Raw genomic sequence first — 25,763 nt, forward strand, 5'->3', positions numbered from 1 at the left:
TTCTTCATTTGCCTCAGACTGTAAACTTGAAGGGGTAGCAGATGGGTTTTCTCATTTGCTTATAAACCATCACAGCCCTAGATGATCAGTGTACAAACACACATACACAACATTCATTACACTACTCTGGGGATATGTGATATTTATTTCCAGTCCTTGCTAATCTTTCATAAGCAGTTTACACTTTATTTCTCTTTAAAAGGAAGAGAAGGATGGGAGGGATAAGCATATTTCTCCCATGACAGTTTCTTTTGCAGTCAAGACATTCAAGGAGAGTTATATTATGGGAGGATTTTTTAACCTTCAGTAACACGGCTTAATTAGGGATCAAGAGCAAATGTTATAGCAAAGAAGAGGCACCTCTGAACACTCACTTTTATTGGGCTTTTGTTCCAATTACGCTAGTTAACACAGGACACAAGATGCATTTGCATCTGAAGTATACTCAAAGACTTCAGATAGCTATTACAATTTTAAATTTTACTTGAGCTGAAAAAAATGAGTAAGCGGGACCTTTTGAAGATTTGATGCCTTTGTGAAAGGATGGTGAGGAAATTGTACAGCTCTTACCTCATTAAAATATTTCAACACTGCAAGGAACAAGCTCATGCTGAAACTTAAGTACAGATTTCTTACAATTCAAGAAAAGACACATCAAAGTAAAAATTGTTAAAAAAAAAAAAAAAAAAAAAAAAAAAAAACAGGAAAGAAAGTCTCAGCTTGTTCTCACAGTGCCACCTGATCTGCTCAGTTTGTCACAAGGGTCACAAATGACTCACACACATACCTCTTGAATAACTACAATAACACAGTATTTTGAAGGGGGAATCCACTCCACCTCTGCAATCCTGACTTCAGCAGAAGCAAAATCAAGCTTCAGAATTGCCCACTTTAGATCAAGCAAGTCTAAGAAGCAAAAGCAGTAACCTTGTAATAACTTGCAGCGGTAACACAGCAGCAAGGGACATAGCTGCAAATGGATAGGTAAAGCTGAGGATAAGACCTGTCTTTCTAGCACTAACCAATATAAAGTAATCGGCTATAGCAGCAACATATTATTTTTCCACTAGAGCAAAGAACAGTAGCATTTAATCCTTTAGTTGATCCCTGACATACCACTAGTTGAGCCCTGGCAAATACAAAGTCTTGCCTTACAAGTCCAGATGGCAAGAGAAAGAAAACAAACATACAAAACACAACAAAAACAAATCAGTGTAAACCTAAATATGAAGGGAAGTCCTTCTGATTTTTTCAGGAGTAAAAGAAAAACTCAGTTTTTCCAAAAGAAGTACAGATGATTTCATATGAGACCTTAAATTTCAGAGGGGAACTATGTGGCATGATGATCTTAATCCACTCTATTTTACATAAGCACACAGGTAAATTAATAATACTATTTTCTAGTCATGAAAAACCTTTATGAGAAAGGTGTACATGGTTATGTGAGTTAATATAGGCATTCTTTTTTCACAAACTTAATAAGCTTTACAGACAAGTGGGACAAGATAAATTTCAGAATTTGTAGATATTCGTAGTGGCTAAAATCACTCCTTTTTATTGCAGAGAGGAAATATATAAAAGAGAATCAAGTTTCAGGAGGTTGCGTTTTGTACCATTTTTTCCCAGATCTCTAGAATTAGCCTGAAGGATCCTTTTAGAGAGTAGGTAAATATATATAAAATATTAGGACAACACCGCAATGCAATGAGGATGTTAAATTGTTCATCCAAGGAGATGACTTAACTAATACTGACATAATTTCCAAGCAGCAAAGCAAAACTAGGTCAAATCACATTGACCTATCTAACATAATAAGCCCCTTTTTTTCAGAGTTTTACAATGTAGACTGTGTCTGCAGGCATTAATGTCCTCTGTTATCAATGTATAGTCTTGTCACTCTGCTTTAATGTCTTATCACCATGTTGTGTTAATTAGACCAAAACAATATAGTGCACTTTTGAACTACTTAACTCACAGTTTGAAGTCTCTGCCTAATCTATACTTTTGAGGTTATCCAGCTAGAAATGAAGTCATTAACTCTTCAGAGTCACTTGTTTCAGTAGGTGCTACCAAGGTTGGTGGAATAGTGTAGCTTTACATACAGGTCAAAATCTAAGCTCTATAAGTTGCATATTGTTTGTCTAACACAGTGTCTGTCTGCACAGATAATGTTCATCAACTAGCAAAACATACACCAATTTTGATACCACTTCACACCAGGCAGATCCCAGACAAAGAGTGAGTATCATGTGTGCTTGGCTATCACATGTCCTTACTCTAGCGCTTTTTCCACATGCAGCACCCTGACAGGGACAGGCCTTTTGCTTGCCCAGGGGAGCCTTCCCTTCCTGTACTCTTATTGTTCTTCTACACATTAGATTTACAGCACATGTGTTTTGCAGTGAGACTATAAACAGAGTTGTGTAGGGGTCTGGCTACAGCCTCTCATGACTTCCAGAAAAAAACTGAAACAGGAGAATTGTCCTCCAGAGCTAAGGTGCAGGAGAATGAAAGGCTGAGTGCTTGAGGACCTGACTTCTCAAGGAGCTAGAACTCACTAGGAAGGAGTAAAGAAGCAGAGGCAGGAATTAGGCAGACCTTGGTGGCCCAGAAAGCAAAAGATTACAATGGGGTTTAACTCTCCCTGCAAAATATATGAATTTAGTAGTAAGGGTATAATCCTGGGGGGAAAAAAAAAAACAAAAAACAAAAACAAACAGACAAACAAATAAAAAACCAAAAACCACAACAATATTTTCCAGTGATAAAACAACACTTTCAAAGATTGCTTGGTGATGAAGAATACCTTAAAATTGGAATACTGGCCATTCTTATGATAAAGTGTCTGGATCTGGCAACTCCAATTATAAATATGTAGATATGCTGTTGTGTGTCTTTTTTTTTTTTTTCTTCACTTCTTGTTCCTTTTTTCTTTTTAATGCCTCTAATTACCCCTCAGGAAGAAAAATAAATAAATAAATAAATAAATAAATAAATAAATAAATAGGATTCATGTTTCCATATGGGACAACTACTGGAGAGAAAAAAAAAAAAAAATAATAATAATTTTCTTTTGAGAATTATTTTGCTAAAAGATGCTCATTTCTCAGAAGTTTTTAGAAGAAAACACCAGGGCTCAGCTAAAGCTCAGAATAGCTTATAAGAAAAAAATAAAAATAAAAGGGAAAAACCCAGAGGTGGCTGGGGGGGCTTATCTGAGCAAGCTCCTGCTCCTCTTGACTAAAAGTAGTGCGTTGGTTATCTGATATGAGCCCAAACTACTGCTCTGGTGAGGAGTGTGGGGGGTGGTTTCAGTGCTCCTGCTGTGGCTGCTCAATAATTAAATACCTGGAGACCAAAACGGACAATTAATGTCATTAGTCATGGGCACCTGCTTGGGATATAGAGCAGGTGTAGGACTGAGATTTCAGCCTGCATATCCCACAGACGACTGCTGCCCCTGTGGGGGTAATCCTCCATTTAAATGGACCAAGAAAGTCTCTGGTACCCTGAAAAGCAACATGACGTAACAGAGAACTTTGTTTTTCCCAGATTTTGTGCTACACCATGATGGCATCCAAGTACGGTGGGCAGGCAATGCCACCAGCCTGCAGCCCAAACAGTGCTGGGCAACCAGGGTGAAACATGACAGAAAGCCACCAGCATCGCCAGAGGCATGTGAAAGATGTTGTCCCCACACACACACCTCAAAATGCAGTGCAATTGTCATAGCATCTCACCTGCTCCTTTCTGAGGCCATGAAATACCCCTCTGTAAATGTTTTCATTACAGTCTATCATGCTGCAATGAAGAATCCTATCAGCCGTGTGGATCTCCTCATTACTGTCCCACTAAGCCAGGAGTAAAAGCTTGAACTCTCTATTATTTGTTTTACTGTCTCAAAATTGTTCTTACACCCAGCTATCTCAACACTTATGTAACCAGAAAAGTTTTATTCTACTTCGGGGCCAAACAAACATAGCCTATTTGCCAGCTTTTTAGTCTTCCCATATCCCCCTGGGAAGATATAAATTATAATGATAAACAACCGTGACATGACAGCAAATAGGAAAGAATTTTAAAGAATTAAGAGCTATTTTCATTGTTTAGGAAAGAGATCAAAATCAGCTTCCTACCCTGCAGTGCCTTTTCCAGCTTTCAGGCAGAGTGGATTCTATACCATAAGCCAGGGATCTCAGGGATATACAGTAATTCCTTACAGCTTGTTAAAGCATTGCAAGTTCCAAGATGTAATAAAAGACTTCAGACCCAAGAAGAGGCTAAAGAACAGAGTACCCTTGCAAGTCTGAAATTCAGTTCAAACAAAACCCAGTGTGCATTCAAAAAGCTGTTCACAGAGTTGTATGCAAATACATGTCTGCTCCTTTCTCCTAGCTCAGTCTTCATTCTCAGCCAAACCAAATTATCAAATTATTTCTCCATCTTTCTATTTACTGAACTTCAGCATATCTATCCCCTGAGCATTTACCACCATGATCTCCTTGTCCCCAGCAGCTCGTTTTCCTCAAACCCAGGCTGCAGCAGACCCCTTACCTCTGCTCCTACTCTGCGGAGGGACTGAGCTCTGGCAACTTTTTTTTTTTTTTTTTTTTTTTTTTTTTTTCAGAGCTCCAAAGCTGCTGGAGCACGCTGTGTCGTTGCCTGCCTGCCTGCCTCCCCGTCCCTCCCCAGCAGGGAAGCCCTGGGACCGGGTAGCAGTGGGAAGGCGTCAGCCAGCACATCTGAGTGCCAGGCAGGCAGGAGGGAGAGAGCTGGAGACAGACCTCATCAAAGGTAGGAGGCCTGGTGGGGATCAGAGAGAGGGAGATACACATCTAAATAATTCAGGCACTAATAAAAGCTTTGGGTTGGGTTCTGTCCAAGCTGGGAGAGAAGGCTCAATTTTGATGTATTTTCTGCTGCCATTGTTGCAGAATGCAGTGTTACTTAATAACCCAATACTGATAAACTAACCTTATTTTAAGAGTATTCCACATAAAGTTAACGAGGAAAGTGACTGTGCCTAGTTTTGTATTTTTATAGCCTTAGCTTTAGATTGAAATTCTATCATATGAAGATTTTGAGAACTTCAAGTCTGACCTCTACAGGTGGGCCGCTGAAATAGGTACAGTGTCTTTTGATCTCAAACTGTACATTGCATTTTTAGGTATTGGAGAAAGGTAATGGACCAGATGTAATATAAAATCCCATGCTACCATTATTACATCATTAAAACCTTATTTTTAAAACACCATTATCTGTGGTAATTTGGTTCATACAAATGCCTTCTTGCAAAATGCATCCACAGTGCAGCAAAACCAGAAAAAAGCACATCCAGCATGAACATTTTTACATTCAGAAGTGTTACAGGGTTCTGCTTCTGCTTTTTATTATCCCTCCTCCTCCTTCCCCAATCTTCCATGTGATCTGCTCCTTCAGCACTACAGAAACAAACACTACTTTGAAACTGATAACACACATTTGTGTTTTGCAAAACTGATGTTTTTAAATGCCCTGATTGGTGCCACCTTTTTCTAATCAGAACCAACCACTCTAACAAACTGCCCTTTGTCCGGTGATCCCATCCCCTCTGTTCCCACCAACCTACAGCACATGTTGCCATAGCTACACTGCATGTCTATTTACCACACAAGTGATCAAAGGAGGCAGACAACACACATACACACACGCACAAAAACCTTGCCAGGCTTCCTACAGAGCAATGTCCAGCCACTAATTAACTGATACACTCCCAGCCTGTGGACTCTGTACACTTGTTTTCTTTATTCTGCATGGTACACAAAAAAAAAACACAACAGCATTCTCTGAGATGTTCATTCTTCCCTTACAGACCAAACAAACAACTAAACATACTAGGAGGAACTTTAAAGAGAATTTCCTAAAGCAAGACTAAGGACTACAGCACCCCAGGATAAGAAAACAGCTTTTCCACTGAGGAATACATTAAGAATTCTAAAAGTTATGCAAAAGAAAATAGGAAATAAGAAACACATGCTAGGCAGTTAAACATCTGTAAGGAAACGGGATTATTTTGAATTTTGCATGTGTTATTCACTGAAATCGTATGCAGCATTTATTCACTTGGTGAATTGTATACACACTAGAAGCTGTATGTCTGCAGTCATGATAAATAATTATAATGGCTTTATGTGCCTTAGAAACACAGTTTTTCATTTTTAGGTGGCCTGTCAGTTAACAGTCATTTTGCTGGACCTCTTTGTGTGATGAAGGGCTCAACTCTGCCTTGATGAAAGTCAATGGGACTTCAATAGGAAGAGGCCAAAGTAAGGAGCTGTATTTGTTCTCCTGACACCCCATGAACAGCACTTCGGGGATTTGTTGTGGGTGAAAGTGAGTGAAAATGAAGTATTAAAATTCTTCAAACATTTGATTTTCTATGAAGTAGGCTTAGTGAACTTAAAACAGAGCCCACAGTGCCCTCTCCAGTTCTACAGCAAACTCAGGGAATCCAGCCACGCGACAGCCTCCAGCCACATGAAACTGCTGCTCTAGCACATAAAGGCTGTGTCTTTTCAGGAGTTTCCATCACTTGCAAGTTGCCTTGCTTAAGCAAGTATTTTTAAGTAACTAACTGAACAGAGTAGTCTGCAAAGCAGAAAATGTGTTACACTTAATGTATGTTAAGTGTAATTCTTATTCGTCGAGTTACTTTTTTTTTTTTTTCTTTTTCTCTTGCAACCATGTTAAATACCTTTAAAAAATGCACTTCTGCTTCCTATTATTAGTTTTGCAGCACACTAGAACAACAAAATAAGTGTATTTTCCTGTGGATATTTAAACTTTTACAAGTATGCAGTAACCAGTATGCTTTCATAGATGTCACATGCAGAGCAAGAGGATGGAAATTCTCCCATTTTGGTTACTGGACCTTCTACACAAAGTCATTATTTATAAGTGACAGCAAGGAGACAGCTCTTGCTGAGGTTTTTAATTACTAGCAAAAAATGTCTGCTTCTTTATATCTGTCTCATTTATAAACATCAACACAACATCTTACACTAACCCTTGTTACTAGGTAGAGACCATTGTCCTGATGCCACATGGTGGTAGCGGTCAAGTAGGTTGAATCGTATCAGTTCAACAGTCTGCTTATTACATTTCTACAGTAATCCTTTTAATTATTTTGGGAAATGAGTATTTTTGTCTTGGAAGTGCTATTGTTCACTATCTGTGAACTGCCTTTGGGCTGGTTCAGTCATCAGCACAATGCAGTTTCATTCCAGTGCTAGCAACACGCTACCTACCTGCTTGATGGCTAACTTTGCAGTCTCAAGTTAAGCTATAGCTACCACCAAGAATATCTCCAGGTGGGAACAGTGGCTCCCAGAGCTTGTTAAGAGGAAGGAGTCAACCCTGCCCCTCATTGCCTTATACTACCTGGTATAAGGATAGGGAAGAGAGCACCCAGGAAGAGCAGGACAGATAACAGGACAGGTAGGGAGGACACTGTGGAGAGGGAGGATTGCTGGACAAGCAGGAAAAGTAGGTAAAAACAGCTCTCTGCTGCTCTGAATAGGAGAGCAGTAAATGGACCAACAAGTAAGTCATGTTCCTATTTCCCATAAAAATGACAAACTAAAGGAAGGGGTGAAGGCTCCAGCTGCATGTGACACTTCCTGCTCCTAAGTGTCTGCTGTAATGGTTTTTCCTAACCATCTTTCATGATTAGTTCATAGCTCGTTAGAGCCTTCAGTTCCCGCTGAAACAAGAAATCCGCTGCTGGGGCCAGCGTGCCTAGCCTCTGTCCACCCTTGGCTGCCATCAGCTCCATGGTTTTCACCCCTCCGGCCCTAGCATCATACACGGCCTTCTCCTGCCAAACTGAAAATATTTGTGCACAAAACCAACCAGACCCGGAGAAATACTTCTAAATTGTTCACTTGGCTCGGGGTGAGAAACTGTGCTCACGGGCAGGTGTTTAAACAAGCTCTGGCAGCTCTTCAGCTGGCTCTCCCCACACCTCCCCAGGAGGAGTAGCTGGGCGGGATGCCGTGCAGGCGGGGAGCACGCTCACCCTGTGCATCGCTTCAGAGGGGGAATGAAAGGAGGCAGGCACCCGCAGGACGCAGGACGTGCTGGGCCATGCACGAGTAAGCTCCTCTGTGTCTGTGCCTGCACCTCTTCTTAGGCGGGAATGCCTCCCACCCCTCCTCCTTCCCATGCCTCTTCTTTCAGAGGGGGAGGGAGGGTACCCGTGCACTCTGACAATCTTCACCTTCTCCATTCTGTTTTAGCCCACCAGCTATGAAGCTTTGTTACACATAAAACCATACACTTCAGGTAGAAATATTTCAGATGAGCAGTGTGTGTTTCCCAGAGTGTTTTACGTTTTTATTACCATCCTGTAACATTTCTGCTTCTTTCTATATTCCCCATTGGCAACCCCCTGTGCCAAAGTACCCTCTTGTGGCGATAATAATTTCTGATAACTGTGTGCATCCAACTGACCAACTTGAGCTATGCAATATACAAAATGCCCTTCATTTTGCTTCACAAGGACAAAAATTTCTCTCTTAAAAGCTATAAAAATATTTGTTGTTGTTGTTTTTTTTTTTTTTTTTTTTTGCTTGTGGGAGAAAGAAATGTCAGTCCTCTTCCTTTACCTGTATTCTCTCTTTCTTCTCCCTTCCCCACCTCCCTTAACTTTGAGAAAAATGGTGTGAGGAAGCTGAGATTTTCCACCATGATTTCAGAAAGTGAGTGAAAAACAAATGCTCCATTTGCACTACAGGTGCAAAATCCTCACACATGCACTCCCTGGACATGTACTATAAAAGTCCCACTGAGAGCTGAATGAATAACACCCACACAGAAGAGAACCTAGAAAACTTCTCTTATTTCTTCATATCTACCCACTGCCTACCTAGAAAATAACATATTAAGTGTAACATTCGGAAGTGGACTGGCAGGGCTTTTTAAACTGGGACAGATCTCTGATTCAGTCTTGAGATACAGCCCAGCCAGTTTCCCTCGCTCCCACAAGGCTCTTCTAACTGCACATTGTTGTTGCAAAACTATGAACAGTGAGAATCAAAAACATTTTGCCACTGTGCCTTTTAACTGGGAGAATGAGTATAAAAGCTCCTTTTGTCCCTTCAGGTGAATAGAATTCTTTAAAAAAAAAGAAAAAAATCTCATTTGAATAATCTTGGAAAAAAAAATCTCTAGAAAACCCATCTTAAAGTACTTTTGTGAAGCTGTAAGACAGCTTGAAGCTACTACATTTTAAAACAATCAGAAGATTAAAGCACTGGCAGGCAAGGAACTCATGCGGAGCTGTTTAAAAAATTATCCCTGGGCTGCATTATTGGCATATTTAGCCTTATAACACAGCGAGTTCTTTCCTTTTACATGTCACAAACACGGCTGCAAGACAGTCTACACAATGCATTTAAACCCCAGCAAACGGGAATCGATTTACACATCTCTCAGACGGCTTTTGTACCCCCCACAAAACTCAGGCACACAACGACCTGCACGGCATTGCTTACTACTGGGAAGACTGAACTGAAAGACAAAAACCTTTAAATCGCTTTTTTTTTTTTTCTTTTTCCCTTAAACTTGCTTTTCACCAGGCTAAGGGAAAAAAAAAAAAAGAGGGAGAGAGAGAGAGAGAAATCTCAGCAGAAGCCTGTACCAGTGCTACCAAACCGAAAAGGCAGCATGCCTGGTGCTGCTGCCCTGAAGAGCCCCAGGGGCAGCAGCTCCTCACCTGCCTCATGTTGAGCTTCCCATCATCCATCCATCCAGTCGGGAAGAGGCTCACACCGCGCTGCTATCTGCAGGGCAGAAATCCATCAAGTTTCCCACTGTACACAAGTTTTTCTCCCCGTCTTGCTTGTTGGCTTGTTGTTCTGTGTTTTGTTTGTTTGTTTTGTTTTCTTCCTCTTTTATCCTTTGCTGGAGGGACTCTTCCCAAGACAATGTCAAGTGTCCCAACCTTCCTTCCCAGCCTATTAAAAGTCAGGAGCAGGGAGGCAACTGTCCGCCTGGCTCTTATTTCAAACCACAGCTCAGGGATGTAGTAGTTGGCTGAATTAGGCCATGAAATAGCCTCGCCAATCAGGAGAAAGGGGAGGGAGGTAGAGCACAGAAAGGCTGCCTACATGAGGATTAGGAAAGCTTTCAAGGATTTGAAAGACTGAAAGCAGCTGGAAACAGTGTCTAGGGCTACAAAGAGGGAAGTCAATTTGTGGTGTGAGAGATTATTCTCATTCTCATCTAACTGCTCTGGGTCTGCTTACAGCTGAACGGACTCCCAGGACTTAAGAAAATGTAAATGTCCAGCGAAACTCCCGAAATACCAGAGCGATGCAGAAACACTTAACAGCAGCCCCGCAAAGTGGCAATATCCCGTACTAGCAGGAGCCACAGGCACTCTACAAGCACCGATTTCCTCATGTCAGATTAAAAAGTAAATTGGCTTATGACATGGGCAGGAAGTTAGTAAAATACACTATGCCAGTTACATGAAGAGAAAGAGCCTGTCTGCCGGAGGGTATATACAGGAATCAGCAAATTTTGTTGCAAGATTTTATTTGTCTTGGTGAAAAATATTTAACCATCATTAGCATGTTATCTGCTTTTTATTCTTTACAGAGGGCGATTTCCTGGTTTCTGAAATTTGGTTCCTTGTTCAAGATAACACTGGAACCCAACTGCAACTTTATTTATTTTTATTTTTTTAATTGTAACAACGAGATCAGCTTTTATCTGCTGCCCCTCAGTGGCTTTCATTAAAATAAACAAACAAAAGGAAAAAAAAAAAAAAAAAAGTAGTGCTATTGCTGTTTGAGTTACACCCTTCTTGAGTATAAAAAAAAAAAAAAAAAAGTGGAGAAACAGAAAACTGCCAATTCATACCACCCACTCTTCTCCAATTTCTTTATCCCTCACTTAATATCAGTTCCAAAGCTGTTAGACTTCTGTTCTTCTCTAAATGGAAAGCTGTCTTTTGATCTCAGGGGACAATCAGACAAATCTGAAGTCTGAAGAAAAGCCCCAACATCATGGATTTGTTTCTGCAAGGGATTTATCTACCAAGGCAAAAACTAGTCACTAGCCAGCAAAATTCCTATCAGTACAAGAAATCTTACTGAACTGAGCTACAGAGGGAAAAAAAAAAAAAAAAAAAAAAAAAAAAAAGAGCCATTACAGTGATGTGCTGCCAGGATTTTAATTAAAAGCTTCTAAAGCTTCTTAAAATATATTTCCTTTATTTTATGATAAGCTCCAGAGCTGAGTATGTCACAAGGAAAGGAAGAATAGATCTGAAAGATCTATACATTTGCTTTCCCACTGAAAATAAAAAATTATTTTTCTCATAAGTGCCACCAAGAATTTTGCATAATATTGGCACTGTCCAGCTCAAAAGCAAAGCATGGATGAAGGAAAAATTTAACGTGAAGTACCATTGCACTTTATCCTGGGCCAGCTGTCTTCATCTGCTTTATGTTCCAAAGCGGACATATCCAGTTATGTACTTTAACTTGCAACCCCAACTAAGTATCCTGACGGATTCTCATAAGATAAGACTTAGCTATTTACACTAACCCAAGAATACACAACTCCCTGAGACGACTCTTCCTCCAGTGATGGTCTAGTCTTGCACACTTGCGCAATGGCTCCAAGCAGCTGCAATGCACAGAGATGGGTGCATTAGGAGTAGGAATGCTTGTTCTCTGATTCCCAAACATAGCTTAGTGGACACATGCCACTTGAAATTAGTATGTGGTATTTGAGGACCTTTTACTGTTAAATCTGTGAGAATCCTCTCCAGGCTGCATTCAAAACAGTAAAAATGTTTTTCTGAAAATAATTTGTACCTTAAAGAGAAACTTTCTTGGTGAAAGTTTGCCACTTTGGATACAAGAAAAGACAGATGTTGTTTTTTACATTTTCCTCTGAATATTTGGTTACACACCTATAACCCAAGTGTATGCGTGTGTGAGAGAGAGAAAGTCATATTATATTCTGGTAAGTGAAAGAAGATTTTGGCTCTGAAGAAAGAAACTTTTACAGTCTATCCAGTGGAAATCTATGGAGGGAAGTGTAGCCTGTGGAGGTAGGTGGTGCCAAGGATAAGTTCAGGTATCACTGAGAGCAAACACCTGTATAAGCAAGAGCAAAGTCATGTTTTCGAGCATGATAGTTTTTAGAGGGTTCTCATGGAGGAAAATTAAAAGACAAATGGTTGCAAGTAAAAGTAGTGGGATGAGGATTAGCTCAGTGGACACAACAGTGGATAACTTTGAAGGTGATTAAGTGTAGCAAAGCAAAGACAGCAATCATGAAAAATTCAGCACTAAATTAAGAAATTCAACGCTGTTTCAAAATGTGAAACTTTCACTTGTTCTAATTTGTTAACTAAGCCTTTTTTAATTGGCTTCATTCTTTTCAATAAATTGCCAAATACAGGAACATTTTTGAGCAGGTGGACCAGATGCAGAGCAACCTAATGTGGAATTATTCAGTCACTGGAGTTTTTATTATATAAAGCAATTTTACATAGTACAGTCCAGCCAGGTCCCTGCCAGTCACAGGGGTGAGCAAGATGGGAAGTGGAGGAAAGGACTTTCTCTCATTAGCTGAATTTCAGATGCCATGGAAATCCTTCTGGGCCCAGAGAATTCAATATAGGTTGAAGACAGAAGAATCACTTTGTGTCCTTACTGAGCTAGGCCAGATAGAGACAGACCAGTCCCCAGGACCTGATTACATCTAGCAGAAGTAAAAGAGTTACAGCAGAGTAAATCCCAGCATACAGGTTAGAAAGAACACTTTATGATATGAAGACTATCAGAAATATGTTGCCTTTAAGTTGCAGTGTAGAAAACCGATGTTGTTGTTGTTTAAATTGGGAGGAAAAGGCAATACTTACACCCAAACTATCAGTGTTCTAATTCATTTCTAATGTGTTTGTAGTCCTTCCCTAGTAGATTCAAATTGGAACTTACTGGAAGAGTGGGATGTCCTGGGATGTTCAAACTACAAAATACTATTTAATAACCACAGATAACACTAGAATATATAACGCCAGGCAACACTGGAATGTAAAAACAACCTCCAGAAGAACTGGCACAAAATATTTGAATTAGAGTGTTGTAAGGTAAAGAAAGGTTCCTGAAAATATAGTATAAAAATAAAGAAATTCTGAAATAGTATCAGTATAAACAAAAACATGGAAACACCTGTTCTCAAGATGTGAAAGTGTCACAAAATAATTTTAAAATATATAGTCAATGAATATAAGAAAGTGTAGAGCTGAATCTTGCAAAACAGTAACTGCTTTTATCAACATCAGTGTGGTGAATGGAAGGAAAATAAACTAATTATCTTGGCAGAGTGTCTGACATGGGTATTTTAATGTACATGTTTTCCAACAAAAGTTCAAAAATAAGACCAGCAATGTCAGACATCCTTAAATTTACAAATATGGACTGAAAGCCACAGTGCAGAAAGAAGTCCTTAAGGCAGACCTTTGGGAAATTCATTACCTCTCAAGAAAGATGACTTAACCTTTTGGCAGGCCATCACTGAAAAAGGCAGAGATGAGAGAGATCAGAGCATGCTGCAGTCCTCTTGGTAGGGTGGTCCTTAGATGACCATTTCCCCTCACTCTGTTATTTACAGCATCCCTCAGACTGCTCTGATCTCACTTGGGGCTGTACCAGCCACAGGCAAAAGAGAAGGAAAGGTGCTTTCAGGACACGTTTTTGTCCATCAGTTACACAATCTAAACAATCAGCAGGCTCAGGCAGACATATACACAGCTCAGGCAGACATATATAGTAAAAAACAACCCATCTGTACCTGCTCCATGACAAAACTGACTAGACTTTTTGATTAAGATTATTTTGATTAAAATACATTTTCTGAATTTTATTTCATTGCATCTGTGCTACAAGTCAGATGCTTGATCTGCTAGGCTGAACAAGTTGGTGCACATTCACGTGTAATAAATCAGTGATAAGAATTGTCTGATAGTCTGTTCCAAAATTATATGGAAATACAGTCAGTTAAAGAGACTGACAAAGAAGGATGCTATGAGAGTTCAGAGTTTCTAAAACATCTGTTCTCTAATATAGGTACACACGATTTAATGCAAATCATAGTTACTATTGTTTCTCCATTTTATTTGTTAGGGTTTTACCATTAGTTAATAGTTTAATCACAATTATATCTCATTAGTTTAAGAAGTAATAGATAATAGTTAAATTACTTTTTTATTTATTTATTTTTTCTTAACAGTCCAGTCTTGAGAAGCATCAATGAAACCAAAAGTGACTACAAGTTTTTGGGCTAAATGAAAGTAGCCACAGTATAAAAGCCAGTGTTAACCAGACTATACATCAAGCAGACTACTGCAATTAGTTCTAGATTTTTGTGTGTGTGTTCACCTGCTTATGTAAGAGAAATATATTCATATTTGTAGATTTAAAAAAAAATCTCGTTCTCTTTCTGGTTAAGAGAAAGAAGTTTTAAGATTACCTTCCCTACAACTGAACTAACTCTTGCTCTAGCCAGGATGCCAATGCATCACAATGTTTGTGGTGAAATTAGGTCTGCAGGGGGTGGGCTGGGAAACGACAATAAAAACCTAAACCCAATCCTGAAGTCATCATACTCCACCCGGGAAAACCTCTTTATGCAACTGAGAATTTGCTCATACACATGACTCATGATTTGACTTTTAAGCCTCTGGAGTTCACAGGGTTACCGTCAAGGTCAGTTTACCAATGAAATATCAAATTACTATCCCTTCCCATTGTTTCAGCATGGCCCTTGGTACTGATTATGTAACATATTTATGTGGGAAGTTTTACACACACATGCACAAAAATGATATTCTTTTAATTTCAAATGAGAAAAACAGTGAAAAATCAAAAGAACCTTCTTACCAGAGAATTTTAAATTAAGCTATTCAAGGACGTGGGCAGACATCACAAAGCATTAGTTGTAGCAGTAAAGTGGGAGACAGTTTCAGAGATTCTTCCCTATTGAAATTAATGGATTTTCTCACCAGGAGCACTGCTTAAAATTATTATGTATACACCAGCTAAGGACAGGTTTGAAACACTACTCTGTTAAACAGGCCAATCAGGAGTGCTACCCTGAGAGGACAGGCCTGGCCAGGTCTCGCCCTTCTATCTTTGCCAAATAGCCCTTTTGTAACCTTTAAACTGTTTTCAGATGGTACTTTTATGAGCCACTGTACTTCATTCTTTTTAATTACAGACATATACCATATAGGTTTACCAGCTTCCAAAAGAATTTTTACTTTATTTAGCTCACATTTCCAGATGTGTCCCCTCCTTAGGCCTCTCTTTTTTTTGTTAAAAGGCACTGGTAATAAAAGACAATGACTACAAAGGTAATGTACTTCTCCAGGCAAACCAGTTTTATAATCCAATCCTTTGATTCTCGTTCTATGAAGTATCCTTATTAAAAATACTAAAATAATAACATTACTAAAGAAAAACAACAGACTGGTCCATGAAAATTATATTTTTATAGTTGGTGTTAAACTTTTTTCATGAAGAAAATCTGATTCAGGTAAGACTTTTAGACTGTGAGGGCCAGCACAGAGATGAAACGCATACCATTGGGTTCTAATTTCTCCATCTCTTACTTCCACAGTTTATTAATAGTCTGCATTAGTCACTTCAACACTGAAATTCACAGATATTGCCAAGTGTGTCCTATTTCATGAGTACATGTGTTTTTAACAGGGAGACACAGCCATTCTAAGCTCTGCCTGTAACACACTCTCTAACATAATTTTTTCACCAAGAACAGGAAAAAAATATACAGAAGTAGCTGCTACTGCCCATTACACCAACAGTGTAGGTGCATGCCTTCTAAGCTGTTCATGTAGATTATGATCCCTAGGTCCACACTTTGACACATATGCTCATACCCTCCTTCTTTTTCCAACATCTTCATTAGCTTGTATTTTGCAATAATACATTATGAGACTGCAATGATATATGAAGGTCCTACCTCCCATTTCATAAAGGCCTTTTTCAGATCTCTTGGGCACAAAGAAGGTCCTTTATGTAATGGACAATCGTGGGTAATCCTGTTACCTGAAGCCACTCACATTTTCATTTCTTTCAGTTTCCTATCTACCTTCTGGGTTTAAGAATGAAGAACTTGCTACTGCAGAGTGCAGCAGTACAAAACAGGACAAAAAGATCCCTCCACACATACAAAGGAATTATGATAATTGTGCAGCCATGTTACCTAGTAGTGATTTGGTAACATTTGATTTTGTTACCCTCATTCCATGGGTGAACTCAGGATCAGAAGCATTATATCCACAGTACAATGAACTTCACACTGAAGTGAGAGACAAAAATACCAAGAACTCAAAAACAAAGATTTTCAGGATTTAAATATTTTCCATTTATCTTTTATCAAGGGAATTCTGAATTCAAATAACTGATAACCACCTGCCTCTCTAAGAAGTTCATAGACTAGGAAAATAAAGTCCACTACAATAAAAGACAAAGCACAAAGTCCTTTGGGAAAAGGTGATGACATATGAACAGAATAATTCTGCACACCAGCCATACATCCTTAGCTTTGGGGCTGATAGGCACAGAAATAGCACTGCAGAAAAATTCACTGGCCACACACACATTTTAAACTTAGAAGAGTTAGGCCCTAACCACTTGAAGCTTGGAAACTGAAAAGGAATGGCAAGCATCTGAAATGCAAATTCTCTACAACCAGAAAGATCTTTAATGCTATAGGTTTATGTAATTCAGAAGCCTGCGAATGAAATAAATGCCTCGAGATTGTTTGTAAATTGATAACTGCTTCAAGGGAGGTATCTGCATTTTTAGAGTTATTTTGGGTACCTTCCTATGAGTTGCAATGTTCAATGCTTTCAGGGAACCCTTCCCTATTATGTTGCCTCTGTTTGGTCACCACATACTACTAAAGCCTTCTGAGAAGTAAGCTGAGGTCATTTACTATGGGCACACTGTGGGTGAAGGTTAATGCATACTCACCACTCTGCTCCCTAAAGTGAATCCTTGTACCCACTAATCTTTCACTTTTGATAAATAAAACTGATACATTAAAGGAAAAATAGAAGGGCAAGGAGAAAGCAGATATTATTAGACAGGAGAGTCATGAATCTCAACAGTTTTTACACGTTTATCTTTCAGTGTAGCTCTCTCCAAGAGATAATGTCATTAACATTTTATAAATATTAGCAGGGCATTTGGTGCACATTTCATTAAGATGTTGCAGTGTCTCAAACAGGTGATAGGGGGGTTGCTATGGTTACTATAGTGTCTTAAGCTGAATACTAAATAGGTTCGCAAAATAAAAATTCTTACTTGTTATGTAAAATATTAGTTGCCCAGCTGGCATTCGTTTTTGTACCCCTTTTATTTTGTCAAGGACTTTCCACTCCTTCATCTTTCAAATAAAGTGGATTTTAGTACTGTTTAGAGAAAGGAGAGGTCACTAACCATTCTTCTTCTTCAGGAAAGGGGACAAGTTAGGTACCTCATTATCTAGCCTGTTTATAATTAAATCTAAAAATGACTGCTCCACTGTACTGGAATTGTGAGAGCTTTTATTTCTGAGGATTTAATGAGTCATGGAAACGTGTTTACAAGGCAACAAGCCCTCACTACACAAAGAACTCAACATTAGCATGGCAATAGACCATATAGCTTTTAATGGCCTGAACCTTTTGTTTCACATGCAGACCCAGCCCAGGGATTGTCCCACCACCAACATTTGATCCAACGTTTCTTTTATTTGGGATACTTTTTTGCCAAAGGACCCGAAGGTGATATTTAGGAAGTCTATTATCAGGCATGCAAATTGGGAGAAAAATGTGTCACATCAAATCATGACGATTTAATAAGGTATTACTCATGAGCTAATGCTTTCATGTGCTGCCTACTCAGAAAGGCAGGTTAAAAAGGAGTTACTGTAAAGACAACACATTTAGTATTTTTATCCTTGCCTTACTCCTTCATGATGCAACTGAAGGAAAGTTTCAACATGCTAATTTCTTTCAATTTTATTTCATTTATTAAAATTTCCAGAGTGAAAACAAACAAAAAGTTCCCTAGTTTTACTATGATCAAAATACTAGTTTGGTTTCCTTTAGACTATTATGATTATTATATACTTTATACTTTATTTTGAAAATTTTCAATGACATCTGCTGCAGTCATGGTGTGGTCCTGCTACTATAAAACTCATTTACAGTAGTATCAGCACAATCTTTAATCAGTTGAAAATGAGTTACTGGGATTTCATCTACATTCCACTGATAAAATGGTAGATAGATAGATAGACAGAAAGAAAGATTCCTCCAAGCTAGGGTAATAACCTAAATATATTTGAACACCTGTTACTATACTGGTGTTAGACAATAGCTAAATTCTGAGTAAGATTAAGCAAGAGCAAATGTGCTTGCAACTTCCAGATCCACTTTCACAATTTCTACCCAGAGAGATTCCTGGGAAATGAGTTAATATTTTTTAGTCTGAGGCAGCAAATTTTTATAGCAGTACTGAGAAACAGAGTAGGAATTTGTGAAAGATAATATATTGAGCAGATCTACGTACTAACTAGGCACTTACCTTATGTATTTTAAAGCACAGAATGTTGCATATTTCTAGAATCAAAAATGGACATAACATATTGTTCCTTCAAGGTGTTACCATGTTAACAACTAGGGCACCTTCTGTTAAAACTATTAATATGTGGCTTATCACTTCATAAAAGTTTGAAATCACAATCCAACAACAATAAGCACATGTGGTACATATGAAGTCGATCTGCAAATACAATAACAAGCATTCAGCAAGAAGTATTTTCATGCTATAGTTAGCAGAAGTAAAATTAGCTGTTTGTTTTACAATTGCCACTTTTGTTATCCACAAAATAACCCATCCATACTCACTCTGCATTTTGGTTCCTTTCCGAAGTGTAAAAATGTCTTTTGTTGCCTCCTCCTTCCTCAGCACACACCAACCTGACTTGCGAAGTTTGAGTGTGATGGTGATGTCAGCCACCAGAAGGCTTTAGCAATTTTAAGGAAACCTGTTCTTGAACCTACAGCTAACCCTGTGTTGACCAAGACGGCTATTATTTAGCGTAATGACTCTGTCACTGGTTTCAGTATTTATGTACTTATGGCACTTACAGAATAAGAGATAATGAAAAAGTGGATGGGGTGATAAATGCATGTGACGGAGAAGCAGGAAAAGAATCTTCCATGCAAATATGCACATATATATTACAACAACAAACTCAGGAATACACAAACATCAAAAAATGCAGTAAGATCAGAAAGACATTTCTCAGAAAATCAATCCATCAAAACTTTTCTCGTGTACAACTAAGCAGAACAACAACAACAACAACAAAGTGTGCAATAGCAAGGAGTCAGCTTACGACTGATTTTTTATATGTTTGCTCACTGATGTTATTAAATAAAGGTGACTGATGGAAGAGAGGACAGACCAGAGTGAAGGGTGACAGGGAAAGCCCAACGCGAGCGGCCGGCGACGCTGAGCCCTCTCCGTGGCCGGGCGCAGAGCAGCCCCTGGCGGCCACCGCCTTCCCGCTCTGCTCCCTTCAGCGGCTCCGCCCCGCTCGCCTGCCCGCCCGCCCCTGCAGCGCGCATCACTGACGACAATTGGCAAGCTAATATGCCAGGTGGCTCAGAAAGAAACAGGAGCACAAGGCGGGCTCGCTTCGAGGCAGCCACGATATCACTTGCTTGTAGAAACTGCAAAAACTTTCTATGTATTTGCAGATAAAAGCTAAAGTTCTGTAGTTTTAGTCCTCAGCTAAGCTTCAGATCTAAACCTGGGAGTATATATTTAAAAAAAAAAAAAAAAAAAAAGCATGTATTATGCAGTTCTGTTAATTTTTGCTGTGCTGTGCCATCTATAACATTTTAAGATATCTTTCTCTTATAAGAGATGTGTCATGACCTGTGTTTCTAAACCTTTTTAATGCCTAAAGCAGATCTCTTAAAATGAAGAGAAGACCACATACATTCAAAAATTGCAACTATTTTTCTCCTAGTTTGAATTATTATAATGTGAGTATACTATTGATGCATACGAGGAGTATATATAAATAACACTTCATATATATATATGAATATATATGAATATATATATATATAACACTTCCTGCCCCAGCTCTATTACCACAGTGAAGTCTCTATACTATAATTCATCGGTAGTTAAAGTCTTAAAGGCCCACAAGAGTTTGCATACTTGAAATTTGTGATAAATTTTTTTTCCCAGCATATGCCTAGCCCCTTGGGACAAAAAAAAATAAATAAAAATTGTTAAGGACCAGCTTTTTTCTTGCAAAAATATGATGAAACCACTGAACTCTGACCATTTAAGCACAGTGCATTCCACATTAGCCTATAGCAACAGGATATCCTGACAGTCAGCATAAAGGGGATAAAAACACCAGCAAATAAACCTCAGGATAACTCAAACCATTCCACTCAAAGTATGCGAATATAGATCCATCTTGCTCATTTTCATATTCCTTCTGTCTTTCCTGATTTAACACTTACTTTTTGTTTGCCTACAGAAGAGGTACCCAGCAAATCCGAACACTGAAATTTTGAATGACAAAAACAATGCAGTTTTGGATGTTATGTCCAGACTGAACAGAAAGAAGTTCAATATTGGGGCAACTATCTTTATATAGTGTCTCTATGGAAACAATGTTATTTCATTGATTACTATGTACTCCAAGATTCATGCAAAAAACAAATCTCATCATAATGAAATGAACTTTTATCCATGCTCATATTCAATTTTCTGCCACTCATTTACTAGATAAATAATAATAATAAATACTGGGAAATAACAAAAATATAATAGTAAATAGTGTGAAATTTTGTCATGAATCCTACTATTTCCATCTTGTGAAAAATAACCATATTATTTGTGGGTATGAGCAGGCTGAATCCTTACCTCTGTGCTGAGAAACCATGCAGAGCTACAATTAGCATCCAAGCCTGAACTCCTCTTGAAGATAGATTTTATTCTTCATATGGAAAATTAGTAAAAATAATACAACCTAACTTCAAACTGTGCTTCCTCTCCAAACTCGTCTATTCATAGTATTTCCTTCCAGGAACTCCTCTATCTTAACTCAGTGATTTCTTCCTCTTACACATGCTTCCTTTATTTTAAGGGTAGTTAATGAAACTGCATTTGCCACAATAATTCAGTGGAACATCAACAGCTTTGTGCAAGATCCTGACACTTGTGAAGAAGGTGGGACAAGTATCCTGTCATTCTTATCAGTGTCCAAGAGTCTTGCTGCTGACAAATGAGTAACTGGCATCTTATTGTTCTTTTATTCTTCTTCAGCCTCATAAAAAAGATCCTTCAACAGAGAAAAAGTTTTATTCAACTGTTTTTACTATTTCTGTGTATTTCATCAGCCCTGGCATTAATATGATATTGTGGTGATTTTGCCTAGGAGTGTGGGAATTACTGAGGGATGTGCTTATTTTTCTAACAAAAGTTCAGGCATGCTATTATTAGCAACCTATGGTATGTCATCAATGTCAAAGGCCAAATAGTTTCTTGAAATGTTTAGGAATCAAGTATATTCTGAATCTGAGGAGTCTCTGTTCTCACTCTGCCATTCACATGCACACATGGGAGTATACTGCAGCATGACTCCATCTTGCCAGGATGGTCTTGAATACTCCCAGTGCGTCCGCTTTGATAGAACAGTCAGGTTCTCAATTAGACCAACATGTATTTCACAGAGCAGACTAACCCCACCAGCATGCCTGGGGCAGTTCTTAAAGCTGCACTTCTGCCTGTACCCATGAGCTTGGACCCAACCTTTTTAGAAGCCTATTCCCACTCCATATGGCTCCTTGCATGTGCAAGCATATTTGCCAATAGCAAATCGCTATATTTTCTCAATAGCACTTAGCCAACTGACTTAGCAAGTCACCAAGAACACCTAGGGAAGACACTCAGAGGATATCCATTAAGCAGTTGTGCCCAGGTTATGGGCCAATCAATAAGCACAGAGTGTTTCTAATCATTCACAAGTTCTGTCTTGAAGAACAGAGTAGGTCCACCACATCACTGTGGTATTAGGACCTAAACAGCTCTGTCCCCCTTCACGGACTTTTGAATTGAGCTTCCCCTTTTAAGTTTTATGAGCAGAGAGGGTGACCAAATCAAAAAGCTAGCCAGAGTGCTAGTGTTTCTTTCATTCAAAACTGACAAAAGATTTTTCAACCCCAAACTTTTACTTTATCTGTAGCATTAAGATCATTAATAGAAAATATTAATGACAGATGTAAGACGCTTCACTGAGAAATCAAGAGTTAAGACAGTGAAAAATTAAGCCCCAGTTTTTTTTTCTTTCTCAAGGAAAAGGTTAGGTAATATAATTATTTCATTAAAAGCAGTGGCCATCTGTTATGCTTTGGAGAGACTGGCAAACAATGTTAAAAACATTTTTTATATACAACAGAGAGGAGGAAAATATGTTTATTTAGTAAATGCTAATGTTTCTGAAAGATGTTTGATTAGAGTCTGGAGTTTATCAGCACTTGCTGGAGCTCAGCCTAGAGGACTAGCATCATCAACACATACTGTCAATAGGCATTAGAAATCAGTCCAATCTCCATATGAAAAAAAAAAATAGTGATTCAGTACAGTTCTTCCAATAATAATATTTGGTGCAGCATCCTCCACAAAACATGATATATGTTTTTTTACATCCAATTCCAATAAATATTTTATAATATCTCCCAGATCCTCAGACTTGTTTTTCCTGTGTGGTATGATGTTAAAGGTTAAAAAAGAAAAAAAAAAAAAAAAAAAAGAGAGAGAGATTGGCCTTTAAAATAGAAAGGCAGGACAAGGAAGAAGGAGGCCTTTCCATCAGGAACTGCAGGCTTTAAACTTTTACAGGAACATTTTATACAAGGAGAAATACTAATGTGATTAAGCATCAGAAGAAAACCAAAATAGTTCACTTAGTTCATTAATAAAAAATACAACACTAAGAATCATGTGGCCTATGTGCAAAACTGAAAATAAGCCACAGTTTCTGTTTTGATTGGCGGTTTGCTTTTCAACAAATCAACAAACATATAAATACTTTCTGGAAGAATGGAAGGAGAGAGAGAGAGAGAAGGAAGGCAGCAAGGAAGCAGTGAAGGAATCAAGGAAGGAAGAAATGGATAGTGGGGCTTGTCTGCTGCTTCTGCTGCAGATGCCAGATGTTGTCACAGATACTCTAGTGGAAAAAGAGAGAATGATGCTAAATTGTAAACTGAGACTTCCTGTGAACTCTGATCTGAAGTTACCCAACAATAGAAGAAGGAAATACACTTCTTCCTTCATCCCATCTACAGGAACAAGAACAGCTACCTTCCAGTCTTGTTTTCTTTACACTACCCTTAACTGTGGCTTGAATTAATTACATGCTATTATAGTGCTGTTTTGCCACAGCATAACTTAATGAAAACAATTACTTTTGTCTTTGAGAATGGAGGGGGAAGGGGTGAGACTAGATGCAGCCTTGTTAAAAGTATATAGAAAAATATATACAAAGCTTTGTTCAAATGAGGGTAATGCCCAATGGCTGATCCACTCCACCAAAATCAGAAATCCCTGCACAGGGAGAAATGTGGCACAAAGATAACAGGGATGCATATAACAGAAGGAAGACTTTCCTACATGGACCTTATTATATACTTTGAAAAATAAAGAAAAAAGCTCTCCGAATAAATTTCAGTTTTGCACTTGACTGGACAAAAAGGCTGAAGGCAAGCTCTTCCCTTTGACTTTGTTTGAAATTAAGGAGATTTCACAGTTTTCATGATCAAGTGCAAAGTTTTCTGAGCGGTAATCTGGAACATGGACACGTTCATGAAAGTCTTGCACTTGTTTATGTAAAGTGTGGCAATGCATATTATATCTTTAGCATTTCACCACACTGCACCCTATGATTTTGTCCTGTGCAGGTCTTGACCATCAGAGATACTTCCTGATATTTACCAGGTCAGGAACTCAAAATCACACACGTGTGATTAAGAAGACTGTGTAAGTTTTAGGATTGCTCTCTTTGTTAGATATTACTGCATTCTGTCTGCTTCCGAATTTCCCATAAGTGACTGCACATTTCTTACTTATACATACCTATTTTGAAACAACTTCGTCCTATGATTTTGTTTCCTCCCAGACTTTTAGCAATAATTAAACATAACAGGCTTTAATATTTGAATCCATTTCAAGGAAATGAGGATACACTGGAGGCTGTGGGGAGGGCTGTATACTCTCAGAATGAAAAGAGCACATGGAAATGCTTTTATCCCATTAGCACAGGCACAGAAGGCTGCTGTAATACATCTGCAGCTGTTGGAGAATAGCGTGCAGATGAGCTCATGGTTTGGTCCAAATGAGACAAGGATCCTGCTCTCTTTTTAAGGAAAGATCTCCAAGGGAGAATAAGCTGTTTGCTGTGTAGTCCCTCTACCTCTGCTCTTCTGAAAATTTCTAGGGGTTTAATGTAGAGTACTCACTCATAACCACTTCTGGCCCCATATGTGCCCATGAGTCATTAACTTCTCGGCAGTATCCCACATTTCGTTACCACTTTGCATGCCATAACCATCCAGTTTAACTCAATATAACACTTCAGTGAGCATCTACAACAATGGAAGAGTCCAGAGCACAACTGTCAATCACCAACACACAAAACATGGAAGCTGTACCAGCTTCTGTCACAGGGATTATATCCTTGGTCATCTGTCTCAGGAAACATTCAGAGACCGAAAGGGTCCTTTTATTCAATTTTAACAGCATAACTGAGATGTTATGCTGTGGAAGTCAATGGGATAATGAGGAGTTGTCATTTCTTACAGTTCTGTCATGAGGCTCTGGTTATTTGATGTTTTATGTGAAGCCTCAGCTGCTGATACCAAGTCATCATGTGAGAACCGCAGATTTATTTTCTTTTTAAAAAGGGATTTAGCCTTTACACTGTTGCAAAGAGAGAGCTGACAGTTTGACCTGAACATAACCTCATGATCTGAAAGCCAGAGGCTAGAGAAAAGGAATGCAAAATTGTCTTTAACATGTTATAATTTTTAAGCTAAAACGTGATTGTGAAAGAGACTGGTAGGAGGTCAATGCTTTTTGAAAGCTAGCCATTCTTTGCAGGTAGGAAAAGATACTCTCAACCTCATGACAGACCAGGCAGGGAGGCTTCTGGAAGTGAAAGAGTGTCCTGCTGCAGCTAAAAAGGCTGCAGCAAGCTCCCTTCCTCTGCAGAGCAGAAGCAGAAGAGGTTTTATAAACCACACTAACTTGCTGGTTAAATACCTGTTGATTTAAACTGTCCTTGTGTCATTCATTATCTTTGGCTCTGGCTTTGCAACCTCTTTAATTAGAGGACTACAGAAATCTTAATTTCTGAAAGCCACCCATAAACTATCCTTTTTCGCACAGCCATGTGATGCTTAGAAGGGCTGGTATCAATAAGGCATGAACCACATTGTTCAACTAAACACTACCTTTTTAAAAAAAAACACATTTATCATATAGTTGACATTGCAAGCTGATTTTATACTCTGGAAATGGTTCTGTGTAGCTGTATATGTGTATACAGTTATAGGTTTTGCATTTTTCCCTTTTTGGCCAGTATCACACAGACCACAT

The 25,763-nt window shown here is 38.7% G+C and overlaps 1 protein-coding gene across 2 annotated transcripts in view; it reads right to left on the reverse strand.

Moving 5' to 3' along the window:
• MID1 (midline 1) overlaps window positions 1-25,763 on the reverse strand; it is a 245,479-nt gene that overhangs the window by 139,758 nt on the left and 79,958 nt on the right. Inside the window, exon 1 of one of the 2 annotated variants that reach the window (XM_082782120.1) lies at window positions 9,755-10,024. The exons of the other annotated variant lie outside the window; for it this stretch is intronic. The gene's annotated coding sequence lies outside the window, so the exon portion shown is untranslated. Of the gene's footprint in view, window positions 1-9,754; window positions 10,025-25,763 lie in introns of those variants that run through there. 2 annotated transcript variants of the gene reach the window in all.

This window comes from Aythya marila, assembly GCF_965140915.1.
Source record: "Aythya marila genome assembly, chromosome: 1".
NCBI lineage: Eukaryota > Metazoa > Chordata > Aves > Anseriformes > Anatidae > Aythya > Aythya marila.